The 15,555-nt window shown below is 36.7% G+C and overlaps 1 long non-coding RNA gene across 1 annotated transcript; it reads right to left on the bottom strand.

Moving 5' to 3' along the window:
* Positions 1 to 3,215: 3,215 nt before the first annotated feature.
* Positions 3,216 to 10,557, bottom strand: LOC136393025 (uncharacterized). The gene is made up of 3 exons (XR_010749017.1): positions 10,493 to 10,557; positions 8,399 to 8,530; positions 3,216 to 3,985 (listed from the first exon to the last, which is right to left on the bottom strand). It is a non-coding gene; the product is annotated as an uncharacterized lncRNA (long non-coding RNA).
* Between the last annotated feature and the right edge of the window lie 4,998 nt (positions 10,558 to 15,555).

Here is a 15,555-nt window from a genome sequence, read left to right as displayed (position 1 = left end):
CACTATTCTCCCCATTTCCATAGGAAAGGCAATTGAGTGAAGCTTAGAACATTATTGGAAACTCTTGGGGGTTCCAGGACTTGGGAGGCAGAGCCAGGACTCCAGTCCAGGGTTGTATGGCTCCACCCCTCCTGTTTCCACTCTGTGGGTCTGTTCCCTGTTATTTCTTCTCGGGAACCCAGGGAGAGCTCACAGGCCTTCTCTCTTAATTCTTTATAGAAAATAAAGCTTTGACAACCTGTTTATGAACAAGAAGCAGGTTGAAACAAAAATGCTACCTTCTCTTTAAATGGCAACAGAAGGAATATTTGAGCTCTTATAAAGTGAATAAGCAAAGCCCGATTGCATGAAGATTACAAAGTCATCCTAAAATGTATGTAGAATATCAGAGTGAAATTTGCTTAGCTAAAGGGGCCCAGGTTATTTAGTTTAATATTTGGTTTGGTTTTCTTTTTCTTTTTTCCTCTTTTTAGAGGATTTGAAATTCTGAACCATCCTGGGAACCAATACCTTCCTTGATAATTTTTTGTTTTGTTTGTTTAATGCAAGTAAGATTTATTTAATAAACATAGTGCTGATTCAACATTAAGAATTCTAAAAATTATGTTCATTATCTTAATAGCATTCAATATATGGTCACCCAAAAGAATGTGGAAAGGCATTCCAGGTTGCTAATTTCTGATGTGACTAATTAAAAACCAGCTTCATCCCCTTTCTACTTGATTGCTTTCTCCACCTAACAGGAGCTAACAGAGGTCAAAGACTTCCTCGGTCACTCGCAAAACTGATGCCAGAACATTGCAGAGTTGGTGTGAGAGGGTCTAGACTGGAACTGAAGGAGGGGAGCACATTGGTCTCTGGGGAAGACAAGCTCACACCCCTCATGAGGCAAAAGGTTTTTATAGAGAGTGAGACAGCCATTTAGCAAACCATTGCTTCTGCCCTGCCAGCCCCACGCCTGGAAAAGCAGCCTCATCTGCTCTGCATCTGTGTGAGCCCTGGCCGCTCACGGGCTAGTTTACTTGCCTTGATCATGGCAGGAGCAGGCAGGCTCAGAACTTCAATAATACTTCACTTCCAGGAAATACCATAGCCCCAGTGACAGACATGGGTGACTGTAGGGCAGCATGTCTTCCTCCACCCAGAAGGTTTTCTCGGTATGCCCTCAGTGACACCTCTCTTGGTTACATTCCTTCAGTCATCACACAGGGGACAGGGGATGAGGCAGTCTCACCCAGACCACGTGACTGGCATTCTCTGCCTGCTCCCTTTATCCTTCCCCAAGCTGGCCCACCCCCCACTCCGCAGAGCCCAGGCCGCTGAAGAGCCTTGCTATTTTTACTTCTCTGTGAGGAGATCTCAGGTTACAGATTATATACCGATGAGGTAAGTTACAGGTACGAACACTCATGTTTCTAATTTAGCTTGGCACTGGTTTCAAACATTAAACAGCCTCTCGCCTGGCTCTCTCTGTTTCCACTCTCCTCCCATCTTGGCCATCTTATTCCATCCTGACTCTCAGGGTCTCTTTTCTTTCCTGCTGGATCGCACAACTCCCAGGCTCCTTAGAAGAATCAGGAAGAGTTCATTTTCACACAGGACACAGTTCTACACTTTCCCGCACAAACTTGCCTACATGATGTAAGCACACATTCTCATAATAAGGGACTATTTGTAAGATATTTTAGAGGTTTTCAATTGCCTTCACACATATAGTTACAGTTAAACCTAGAAACCGCCCAGGAAATTTAGGATTCTGGTAATTATCACACTTTTCAGAAGAGAAAATTAGGACTCAGAGAGGTATGAGTTGACTAAGAGTTCAGGTCAGGATGAAGTACAGAAGTGATGGATAGACGGAAAGAAACCTCTGGTTGGAAGTACTGCCCAAAAAAACAGCAGTTTGGAGAAGTGGAATCCTTTTCTTTTTTCTTTTCTTTTTCTTTCTTTTCTCTTTTCTTTTCCTTTTTCTTTTCTCATCTCTTCTCTTCTTTTCCCCTTCCTTCCTTCCTCCCTCCCTTCCTCCCTCCTTCTATCCCTCTCTTCCTTCCTTCCTTCCTTCCTTCCTTCCTTCCTTCCTTCCTTCCTTCCTTCCTTCCTTCCTTCCTTCCTTCCTTCCTTCCTTCCTTCCTCCTTTCCTCCCTTCCTTCCTTTTTCTTTCTTCTTTTGTTTGTTTCTATTTTGTTTTATTTTCTTCTTTTTCCCCTTGGACTCAAACCAAACTTTGTGTTTAGATTGTAATGATTCTCCCAGAAGCCATCTGTGTGATAAGCATACTATACACTTTATGTGCCATGTCATAAATTTGAAGCTTTAGTGTGAATTTAATTAGAATGTGTAGGTGTTAGGGATAAGGGGATACTGAATAAACTAATAAAAGGGGATACTAAGAATCAGAAACCAAGTGACCGCATGTTTTTTTTCTTCAAAGCATGCCCACATATTCAATTAGCACTTAAACAACATTTTCATGTTAGCTTTAGTGAGATATTATAGGGACTGAAAGTACTTAGATGTCACTGCATCTATCTTTAAGGAGTTTATAATAGAAGAAACACTGTGAATTTTTTTTTTTTTTTTTGAAAAGAAAGCACAGCTATGTCCAATCAGAGTTTTGCTATAAACTTGGCAACTCAGAAAGGTTCCTAGAGAGGAGAAACAGCTCTAATGTGAATATCTAGTTCTTAATTGTGGCCATTGTGTTTTAAATGGTGCCATTACCTGTCTCTTTAGACAAAATTGTCAATATGCCCACTTGTTACACTTAAGTACCGTAATGCTCATGGTCAAGGCCAGGCAGGTTCACACTGAATTCTGGCAGACCACAGAAGAACAGCAGAGCCTGAAGACACTGGGCCATTCCCATTTATTGGATTCTTGCAGAGGTGGGTGAGCAAACAGGCAAGGAAAACCGCTCCTTGTGGCAGCGGGTGAGCAAACAGGTGAAAATTTCCCCTCCCGGCTGCAGGCCAGTGATCAGGAAAACTGCTCATGAGGTAAAGTACCCATAGCCTTATAGAGGCTATGCACACAAAAGTGGCTTTCTGCCACATGCTTATATCATGAATTAGGCAAAGTGCAGCCGGAAAACAAGAGAGCAAGGCTAACTGCAGCCACTTTCCCCACACATACACATGCTCATTCACATACATCCAGGATGGTGTTTAATCTCTAAGTCTGTTTGTGTTAGACTGTAAGATTGTGAGCGGCTTAAAGGAAGGAACAATACCTCTTATTTTATTTAATATTCACTTATTTCTTTTTGGTATTACCATAACACGCAGGTCAGACAGCACATGATGTAGTAGAAAGAGCATAGATTTTATACATGGCTTGATAAGTTTTACTTTCTTTGAGCTCCCATATCTTCATGTGTAGAACGAGGATAATTTAAGTCCATGTTTATAGGATTATAGAGAGCATTAAATGAAATAATATGAAGTAGCTAGAATGGTATTCAACAGATAGTCAGTGTTCAGTAAAAACTGGCATATCTTGTTAACATTTTATAGAATAAATATACATATACAGTACCATCCATATCAATTTACATTTGTTTGCTTACATGGATAGTAACTCTCAAACAGCCTCATTCCTCTTCTCATTACTCCTGACACTCAAGCCCTGAGGAAGTTGTTTTCAGATGAATGAAGCAAGGACATAGTGCAAAAGAGTTATAATAACATTTATTGATGACTTTCCTTTCTGATACAGGTCAAAGTGGTACTTGGGAGAAAAGGAGTGTACACGGTGAGGAGGGCGGATCTGATTGACGGCTTCACAGAGAGAGCCGCAATGGAGACAACGGACGGAAAGGTACTGAATTCCACATGATGGTGCTAACTTGCTTTTTCTCTCTGAATCATATGAAGGTTGGAAGAAACTTTCAGATATAAATAACCTTTTTTTTTTTACTCCACTTGTGATCCATTTTAGCATGGCATCATTTTTGATGACTACCTCACATAGAATGATTCATTTATTTCTGGAAAGAGAAGGAAGGGGTGGGGCTCAGGCGTTTTCACTCCTTCATTGTTTTTCCCTTGTAGTACAAACACAGAATAGTTTCAGAATTAGAAGATTTTCGTGTTGATATTTTCTGATTTAATGCATTTTCAGCATGTGTATTTTCTAAGCTTTTTTGAGCTCTGATTTGTGTACAATAAATTGCCCAAATTTAAATGTGTAGTTGGATGATGTTGGCAGTTTTATACAGTTGTGTAACCACTATCACAATCAAGTAACTTCTATCACCTCAGAATATTTCTCTCTTGCCTCCTTCGTGGTCAGTTACCTTCCTCTGCCCTGGCTACAGGCAACCATTGATCTGCTCTCAATCACCTTCACATATGGCTTCTTTAACACAGTGCAATGCTTCTGTGATTCCTCCATGTTGTTCATGTGCTTGTCCTTTGTTCCTTACATTGATGAATATATTCCAGAGTACGTTTATGCCACAATTTTTTTCTTTTTTTTTTTTTTTCTTTTTTTTTTGTATTTTTCCGAAGTTAGAAGTGGGGAGGCAGTCAGACAGACTCCCGCATGCGCCCGACCGAGATCAACCTGGCATGCCCACCAGGGGGCAATACTCTGCCCATCTGATTGCAACCAGAGCCTTTCTAGTGCCTAAGGCAGCGGCCATTGAGCCATCCTCTGCACCCGGGCCAATTTTGCTCCAATAGAGCCTTGGCTGCGGAGGGTAAGAGAGAGATAGAGGGAAAGGAGAAGGGGAAGGGTGGAGAAGCAGATGGGTGCCTTTCCTGTGTGCCCTGGCTGGGTATTGAACCCGGGACCTCTACACGCTGGGCCGACACTCTACCACTGAGCCAGCTGACCAGGACTTATGCCACAATTTTATACCTATGTACCAGTTAAATGACATTTGTGTTGTTTCTAGTTTTGGGTTATTAATAATGCTGGTATGAACATTCACATATATGAAATATTTTGACATATGCGTTCATTTGTGTTGGATAAATATGATTGGGGTGCTGGGTCATAGGTTAAATATGTATTTAACTTTATAAGATATTGCCAAACTGTTTCCAAAGTGACTATGTACTGTGCATCTGGAATTAGCAGGGTATGAGAGTTCCAGGTGCTTTGTATCCTCACCAGCACTTGGAATTGTCTGTCTTTTTAGTTTCTGCATTTATAGTGAGTGTGTAGTGATATTTCATTGTGGTTTGAAAGTGTGTTTCTTTAATGCCTTGTGATGTTAAATATCTTTTCTTGTGTTTAGTGGCTATTTATTTATCTTCTTTTGTGAAATATCTGTTCAAAATTTTGCTCATTAAAACAAATTCTTGGCCCTGGCCGGCTGGCTCAGTGGTAGAGCATCGGCCTGGCATGCAGGAGTCCCGGGTTTGATTCCCGGCCAGGACACACAGGAGAAGCGCCCATCTGCTTCTCCACCCCTCCCCCTCTCCTTCCTCTCTGTCTCTCTCTTCCCCTCCCACAGCCAAGACTCCATTGGAGCAAAAGTTGACCCGGACGCTGGGGATGGCCCCATGGCCTGTGCCTCAGGCGCTAGAGTGGCGCTGGTCGCAACAGAGCAACGCCCCAGATGGGTAGAACATCGCCCCCTGGTGGGCGTGCCGGGTGGATCCCAGTCAGGTGCATGCGGGAGTCTGTCTGATTGCCTCCCCGTTTCCAGCTTCAGAAAAATACAAAAAAAAAAAAAGAGAGAGAAAGAAAAAGAAAAAACAACAACAACAAATTCTTAGGGTTGTCTGATTATTGAGTTTTAAGTAGTATTCTCTTTATATTCTAGATACAAACTTTTTGTTGTATATATGTTTTGCAAATATCTTCTTGCAGTTTTTGCCTTCTCTTTTGGTTTCTTAGTCTTGCTTTTTCAAAGAGCATATGTTTTTAATTTGGATTTATTTCATTTAAACAATTTTTTTCTTTTATAGTTTATGCTCTTTGTGACCTATTTAAAAAATATTTGTCTTACCCAAACTAACCTAATTTTTCTTTTAGAAACTTTATAGTTTTAGCTCCTAGGTGTAGGTCCATGATACATTTCAAGTTACATTTTGTATGTGTTGCAAAAAAAAGTAATAATATAGAAAAAGCGGGGGAGAGCTTTGGTTTTATTTTTATTTTTCCCTCAAAAGGAAAAAAATATATGTTTGAAAAAAATTGCCTTCTCCATTGAATTACTTTGGTATCTTTGTTAAAAATCAGTTGATGGTATAGCTCTGAGTCTACTTCTGAATTCTTTCTTATTGATTTTTAGATCTATTCTTAAGCCTATAACATATTGCCTTCATTAGTGTAGGCATAATAAATCCTAAATCAGATAGGATAAAAATTCCAACTTTGTTCTTCTTTTAAAAATTATTTTCTAGATCCCTTGCTTTCCCATATATAGTTTAGAACCAGCTTTTCAATTTTTTTCAAGAAACTATTGGAGTGTTTTGTCATTAAAAAGCAATATAACTATTGATATAGTAGGATTTAGTCCACCTATTCTTATTAATTCTCTATTAGTTCCTTTTCTATTTTTTTCTTCTATTACTTTTTTTCAGTTACTTTTTTGATGAAGGTATTATTTAAATATCTATTAGAATATACTATTTAAATATCTATTAGAACATACTATTCAACTGACTTTTTGACTATAGAGTGTCAATATCCTGGTTGTAATTTTGTGCAGTAGATTTCAATAAATTATGATTTGGGAAAAGGGAAATGCATTATATCAAAATAAAAATTTTAATTTTGAAACTATATCATTGATATTTAAATATAATTCAGACTTAAACAGACTTGTATTGTTAAATATATAAAAAGCTCCAAATAAAAACCATTTGGTTATCATACTGTATATTTTATATTAAGAATTTATTGTTAATATATGTTGTCTCAAAATTTTTTAAAAATTTATTTAGAAAATTAAATTTAATGGGGTGACATCGATCAATAAGAGTACATAGGTTTCAGCCTGACCACATGGTGGTGCAGTGGATAGAGCGTCGGACTGGGATATAGAGGAGCCAGGTTCGAGACCCCGAGGTCTCCAGCTTGAGTGCGGGCTCATCTGGTTTGAGCAAAAGCTCACCAGCTTGGACCCAAGGTCGCTGGCTCGAGCAAGGGTTACTCGGTCTGCTGAAGGCCCACGGTGAAGGCACATATGAGAAAGTAATCAATGAACAACTAAGGTGTTTCAATGTGCAACAAAAAACTAATGATTGATGCTTCTCATCTCTCCGTTCCTGTCTGTCTGTCCCTATCTATCCCTCTCTCTGACTCTCTCTCTCTCTGTCTCTGTATAAAAAAAAAGAGTACATAGGTTTCAGATAAACATTTTTATAGCATTTGAGCTATTGATTACATTGTATGCCCATCACCCAAAGTCAAATCATTTTTTATCACCATATATAATATTTGTCTCTCTTTACTCCCCTCCTTCTAACTCCCACTTCCCCAACCTCCTCCCCTTAGTAACCATTTCACTTTTCTCTGTGTCCTTGAGTTCCATTTTTTTATCCCACTTATGTGTTGGGTAAGTGATTTACTTATTTCACTTAGTATAGCATAGCATTCTCAAGGTCCATCTATGTTGTCATAAATGACAATAGGTCATCATTTCTTGTGGCTGAGTAGTATTCCATTGTATATATGTACCACATCTTCTGTATCCAATCCCCTATTGAGGGACACCTTGGTTGTTTCCATGTCTTGGCCACAATGAATAATGCTGTGATGAACATGGTGGTGCATGTGTCTTTGTGTACCAGTGTTTTTGAGTTTTGAGGGTAGATACCCTGTAGAGGAATTTCTGGGTCATATGGTAGTTTTATCTTTAATTTTTTAAGAAACCATCATACTTTCTATCATAACAGCTGTACCAGTTTACATTCCCACCAGCAGTGAATGAGGATTTCTTTGTCTCCACAGCCTCTCTGACACTTGTTATCACCTGTCTTGTCGATAACAGCCAATCTAACAGGTGTGATGTGGTATCTCATTGTAATTTTGATTTGCATTTCTCTAATAGCTAGTGAAGAAGAGCATCTTTTCATATATCTGTTGGCCATATGTATGTCTTCTTGGGAGAAGTATCTATTCAGATCCTCTCCCCATTTGAGTAGTGAGTTTTTTTCATGCTCACTGATCTCCAGGAGTGAATATTTTTTCAAAAACTAAAATTAGTTTCATTATAGTTTTATCAACTTAAAATAATGTTTGTTTGATAACCAACTTATGGAAACAAGAAGAACATACATTTGCCTTTTTTTAATGTTGCCTTACACATGTACGATTGTACCCTGAATGGTCAGGAGGCATGAGGACAAATGTTCGTAGTTGTCAAGGGGTTAATTGTATTGTGTGCTTGTTTGTTGCTGAGATTTGTGAGTTCTTTATATATTTTTAAGCTTTCCCTTACCCCAAATAAGCTCTTCAAGGATACTCGCACTACATGGGCAGGTCTTGATTCCAAGTCTTCATGCATGGCAGGGTCTTGATTCCAAACCTTTTGTTGCTCAGTCTAAGGCTTACACTTGATCCCTAAAAGGTTCTTAAAAGAAAAAGAAGTTTTAGTTACCAAGATCTCAAATGACCTTGGGCAGCCATAGATTCAATGTCTACTTATTATGCTAGTATCATATCTATTTTTAATAACTTGTGGCTCTCAGATTTTTTTTTCTTTTACTTTCTTGTTAGCTTAGGTATATACTTGAGAAAAGATTTCTTCTATTTGGTCATTTATTTCTTTATACTTCCAGATGATCTCATTTATAAACCTTTAATGATTTTCTCAATTCTCCATTCTAGACCCATTCTTCGGTGGTAGTTCCCCCTTTCCTGACTCTGCAGTCCACCCCAGCTACAGTAGTAACCATCACACAGTAGCAATCTCCTATCTTCTCATCAAAGATCATCAAATACTTTTTAGGGTTAGCTTGTCTAGGCCCTTATTAAGGTTTTCTTTACTCAGACAACAAAAATCTCAACAATAGCACTGCTAAAACTCATCTGCATTTCATTTATTGCCCATGATTCTTGTCAGCCTAAGGATGTTCTCAAATTCACAGATGAATATGGGAGAGAAAGGGGGAGGCGATCGTGTCAACAAGTTTTAGAACAGAATTTAGTAACGAGGTTGCTTTTTTAAACCCTGCTTAAAGTCAGCTAAATTACATGGAGTTGAAACAATGTAATAATGACTTAAATTTGGCTGAAATAGAATGCAATATGTAATCAAACATGGAGTTAAAAAAGAAGTGTTGGAGTTATGATAAACAGATAACATAAGATGGGGTTTTTAAATAAACTGATATGCATTCTAAAACCTTATCTCAGACCCCTAAGAGCTCTTGAAAAAAATAATCTAATCATGAGAAAACAATTAAACATTGACATATGTTCTTCCTGACAGCTTTTATCAAAATTCAGATTTAGTAGTCAATCCATATCCTCTCAAAGTTTTGATTTTGAAAAGATTTTGAGTTTGCAAGAGAGCTGATGAATTTCCAATGTATCATTAGTTTTAAATTTTACACAACCATACATGGAAGTAGCCCTCCTGAAGCACATAGAAGTCACTACCAGAAGAATACATGCTCACCAGAGGTATTTAGATGCCCAGTAAATAAAATTAATATGTCTTCTTTCATACATACATGATCACATCTGGACTCTTTCATTCAAGTTTGCTCCAAATCATTAAATCTATGCCATAAATGAACAATGACTGCATAGCTAATTAATTTTTTTTAAAAAAAGAACCAAAAAGTATTCATATAAATTGTTTTAGACATGTGAACAGGTAAACTTCACACCTGTCAAGAATCATAGATCTTGCCAAAAATTAAAAAAAGGCAGCAAGATACTTAATTCTGCACCTCTCCCCTCAAAACTGTCCTGTTTTCTACTCAAATAAGAATAAAAGCATAGTGTGTCCTCAGAGCTTCTAGAAAGAGTGATCTGTATTTGTTTTCTGTTTCCTTCCCACTCACTCCTCCAGCCAAATTGATAGTCTCTGCTTTGAATTTTCTGGCTAAAGCCAAAATATTTGTTTTGCCAAATCCAGTAAGCATATTTCCATCCTCATTTGTGACTATTTGTCTACCTTTTCTGCATGATTTCCATAATACTCACTCCCTCTCCTGTCTGTCTCTTTTAAATGCTACAACTTTCCATGGCAATGACATTTTTTCTTTCCAAACTATACAATCTATTTAACAAAGGCCTAGAGTTATAACCAGGACTTCCATATGACCCTTTCTAAATATCTCTCACTAAGATTTTTCTCTTGAGCTGAATACTTGACCCCTGGACACTTATCTATATTCGTTAACACCTCAGGTCCAAGAAGGCCCAAAGTGAGCTCATTATTTATCTTGAACTCTGCCTGAGAATGAACAATATCATTGTCCTACCACCCATCAAGCCAGATATTTAAAGGAGAATCCCCCCACCCCTGTCTTACTCTCTATAGGCAGTTATTCATTGGAATCTACAAATCCCAGCTCCTTACCATTTGTTTTTCCACTTAATCACTGTTGCTGCAGTCATGGTTTAGGAACTCATTATGTCTCTTATGACTCTTAACTAGCCATGTGATTCATCTATCTGACTCTAGCTTTGTGCAGCTATTTTTACCCATCTAACTGTACACTGCTGCCAGTATGGTTTTTCTAACTACAAATATGACCACATCACTCCTCTGCTTAGAATTCTTTGGTAGCTCCCGTAATCGTTTTTCTCAAATTTACCCCTAGAAATTCTGAGTCATTATATCAGAGCTAGGACTTAATTTCCCGTGTTTTAATGAGAGCCTTAGCTGACTCATATAATTAGGTAGATATCACTGATCCACAGAATTAAATCTCAAGTTTTGACATAGCATATCTAAGTCCAGCTTCATCTCTCCTGCCTTCTCTTGCCAGAACATTTCAATCTATACATACCATGGTTAGCTTTTAACTACACTGAGTCACATATGATTCCTCCAAAGTGTCATAATGTTGTGTTCTCTTACACCTCAACACCTTTCCACACTCTGCTCCCAATGAACATGGCATAGTCTCTGGCTTATCCAGCCAGTCCTACAAGTCTCAGTCCAAACCTTACTTCATCTATGAAAAGCCTTCTCTGATTTCTTCCATCAAATGTAGGAATACATTCTCCAATATCCCCATGAATTTGTGTATACCCCCATTTAGCATTTTATCACCCCCATTGTGAAATTCTAATTGTTTAAAAGTACACTGACCCATTACACTGGAGATTTAAAGAAAAGAAATTTTTATCTTTTTATCCATAACACCTTACATGGAGCCTAGCATTAAATAAATGTTTAAAAATTTGCCAAATAAATGACCGAAAGCCATATTAAGTGAAAAGGATTGACCTGAGATCCAACCCTAGTCTGCAAATCACTTCTTGTCTCATCACCCAACAAATGACACACCCTCTTAGAACCTCAGTTTCTACATAAGGACAATATAACACAGGACTTCTTTGTGTCTATATACAAAAGTATAAGAATGGTGAAATTATTGAAATTATATTAAGCATATATTCTGACCACAAGTCTTTTGAAATTAGAATTCAACTGCAAAAAAGGAAGTAAAAGAACTCCCCAAAATGTGAAAATTAAACAACATACTTCTAAAAAATGACTGGATCAAAGAAGAAACTAAAGTGGAGATCAAAAGATGTATAGAAACAAACAAAAATGATAACACGACATATCAAAATTTCTGGAATGTAACAAAAGCAGTAATAAGAGGGAAGTTTATATCATTATAGGCTTATATCAAGAGAGATCCCAGGACAACAACCTAACATTACATCTGGAAGAACTAGAAAAAGAACAAAGGCAAACTAAAGTCAGCAGAAAAAAGGAAATAGTAAAGATTATAGCAGAACTAAATGAAATAGAAAACAAAAAACTATAGAAAAAATTAATACAACAAAGGGCTAGTTCTTTAAAAATATCAATAAAATTGACAAACCTCTGGCTAGACTCACTAAAGAAAAAAGAGAAGTGACTCATATAAACAAAATTCAAAATGAAAGAGAAATTACCACAGATATTATAAATATCATACTAGAATACTAGGAAAGATTATATGCCACCAAACTTAACAATCTAGAAGAAATGGATAAGTTCCTAGAACTATACAATCTTCTTAGACTGAGTCACAAAGAAGTAGAAAAACCTAAATATACCTATAGGAGAGAGGAAATAGAAACAACTATCAAAAATCTCCCCAAAAAGAGAAGTCCAGGACCAGACAGCTACACTAGTGAATTCTACCAAACATTCAAAGAAGACTTAGTACCTATCCTTCTCAAAGTCTTCCAAAAAAATAGAGAAAGCAATACTCCCTAACACATTTTATGAGACCAACATAACCTTGATTCCAAAATCTGGCAAGAAAACACAAAAAAGAAAACTGTAGACCAATATCTGTAATGACTACAAATGCAAAAATTCTAAACAAAATACTAGCAAAGCAAATACAACAATACGTTAAAAGAATAAGACATCATGATTAAGTAGGATTCATTCCAGGAGCACAAGGATGGTTCAACATATGTAAGTCGATCAACATAATATGTCACATCAATAAAACAAAGGACAAAATTCATATGATTCTATCAATAAATGCAAAAAAGGCACTTGATATGATACAACATTCAGTTATGTTTTAAACACTCAATAAATTGGGTATAAGAGAAATGGACTTCAACGTAATACAGGCCACATATCTCAAACCATTAGCTAATACCATACTAATGGTGAAAAAATGAAGGCTTTTCTTCTAAAATCAGGAACAAGACAAGGCTTCCTACTCTCTCCACTTTTATTCAATATAGTACTGGAAGTCTTAGCCAGAGCAATCAGACAAGAGAAAGAAATAAAAGGCACTTATATCAGGAAAGAAGAGGTAAAGATACCACTTTTTGCAGATGACATGATCCTGTATATAGAAAACCCCAAAGACTCCACCAAAAAATGATTAGAAACAATAAACCAATAGAGTAAAGTTGCAGGATACAAATCAACATACAGAGGTCTACAGCTTTCCTATATAAAAAATAATGAAACTTCAGAAAATGAACTGAAATAATAATTTTATAATTACAACAAAAAATTAAATGAAATATCTATAAATAGATGTAACAAAGGATGTGAATGATCTAACTACTAAAAACTACAAAGCATTATTGAAAGAAATAGAGACACAATGAAATAGAAAAATATTCCATGTTCATGAATTGAAGGAATCAACATAGTTAAAATGAACATATTACCCAAAACAATATACAAATTTAATGCAATCCCCATTAAAATCCCAACATCATTTTTAAAAATAATAGAGCAAAAAATCAGGTTTCTATAGAATCATAAAAAATCTGAATAGCCAAAATATCCTGAGAAAAAGAAAAGAAGCCACAGGTATTATACTACCTGACTTCCAATTATACTACAGAGCCACGATAATCAAAACAGCATGGTATTAATAGAAAAACAGACCTGCAGACCAATGGAGCAGAATTTAGAGCCCAGAAATAAAACCACATATATATGGACAAATAATCTTTGAAAAAGGAGCCAAAAACACACAATAGAGAAAAGAGCTTCTTCAATAAATGGTGCTGGGAAAATTGGAAAGCCACATGCAAAAAAATGAAACTTGACTGTATCTTGTCCCCATACACAAAAATAATTCAAAATGAATCAAATACCTAAATATAAGATATGAAACAATAAATTACATAGAAGAAAACAGGTACTAAATTATGGACCTTAGCCGTAGAGAATATTTTATGAATTTGACCCCTGAGGCAAAGGAAGTAAAGGCAACAATAAATGAATGAGACTATATCAAACTGAAAAGCTTCAGCACAGCAAAAGAAACCAACAACAATACAAAAAGGGCAGCCAAGTAAATGGGAGATGATATTAATAAATAACAGCTCCGATAGAAGTTAATATCCAAAATATATAAAGAACTCAGAAAGCTCAACAACAAACAATCCAATTTAAAAATGGGGAGAAGACCTGAACAGACAATTCTCCCAAGAAGGCATATAAATGACCAACAGATATATGAAAAGATGCTCATCTTCACTAGCTATTAGAAGTGCAAATCAAAACTACAAAGAGATATCACCTCACACCTGTTAGATTGGCTGTTATCGACAAGACAGGTGATAACAATTGTCAGAGAGTCTGTAGAAAAAAAGAAACCCTCATTTGCTGCTGATGGGGATGTAAACTGGTATACCTATTATGGAAGAAAGTAAACTGGTATACCTATTATGGTGGTTCCTCAAAAAATTAAGACTCAAACTACCACATGACCCAGCAATCCCTCTGCTGTGTATCTATCCCCAAAACTTGGAAACATTGGTATGTAAAGGCACACACACTGCCATGTTCATTATAGTATTGTTCACAGCGGCCAAGACATGGAAACAACCAAAATGTCTCTTGATAGAGGATTGGATAAAGAAGATGTGGTACATATGTACAATGAAGTACTACTCAGCCATAAGAAATGATGACATAGTGCCATTTACAGCAACATGGATGGACCTTGATAAAATTATAGTGAGTGAAATAAGTAAATCAGAAAAAGCTAAGAGCTATATGATTTCACCCATAGGTGGGATATAAAAATGAGACTCATGGACACAGATAAAATGAAGTGGTTACCAGGGGAAAGAGGTTGGGAGAGTGGGGATTAGGGGAAGGGGAGTAAAGAGAGAGAAATATATGGTGATGGAAAATGGTTTGACTTTGGGTGATGGGTATACAACATTTATTGGAAACCTCTGTACTCTTATTGATTAATGTCACCTGATTAAATTTAATTTTCTAAATAAATTTTTAAAAAAGAAAACAAAATGTGAAATGTACTATTTATTCAAAATGTGTATAAAATGCATATGCACTGCTTAAAGAATAATAATAAAGTGGAAATTTGCAAACTACTTCCCAGGTTATGAAATGAATTATTCTTGGTACCTAGGGACATGCCTGAATGCCTGTCCCTGTCCCTGCACTTAATTCCTCCAATGCTTCCCCAAAGGTACCACTATACAGATGTGCTTACCATTCTCTTTAATTTCTTTATTGTTTTACAACTTGTGAAGATATGCTAAGCTAAACATTATTTTTGGAATCATATGAAATACACAATCTTGGATTGGAACCTTATCTAGAAAAAAATAATTTTATAATTTTTGTAACAAGCAAATTTGGAATTTGGAGTGGTTATTAGATAATAGTATTATATCAACAATGTTGAGTTTTCAGGTTTTGTGAAAGGCACTGTGACTAAGTAATAGAAAGTCCTTGATTTTAGGGAACACACTGAAGTATTTATAGATAACAAAATTAAAATAAATAAATGAAGTACAAAGGCCAAACCTAGCTTTCTCCATAAGATGAAGTTGCCCAAGAAATGATGAGTTGAACAGAGGGATTTCCTGACATCTCCCCTCTGAGAGTTTATAGGACCCTATTCTGGGGAAGTTAATGAAATAATAAAGATGTACTTGCCAGGATGGGGGAGGTAC

This window comes from Saccopteryx leptura, chromosome 2, assembly GCF_036850995.1.
Source record: "Saccopteryx leptura isolate mSacLep1 chromosome 2, mSacLep1_pri_phased_curated, whole genome shotgun sequence".
In the NCBI taxonomy this organism is placed as follows: domain Eukaryota; kingdom Metazoa; phylum Chordata; class Mammalia; order Chiroptera; family Emballonuridae; genus Saccopteryx; species Saccopteryx leptura.
This window is presented reverse-complemented; position numbering and strand designations above follow the sequence as displayed.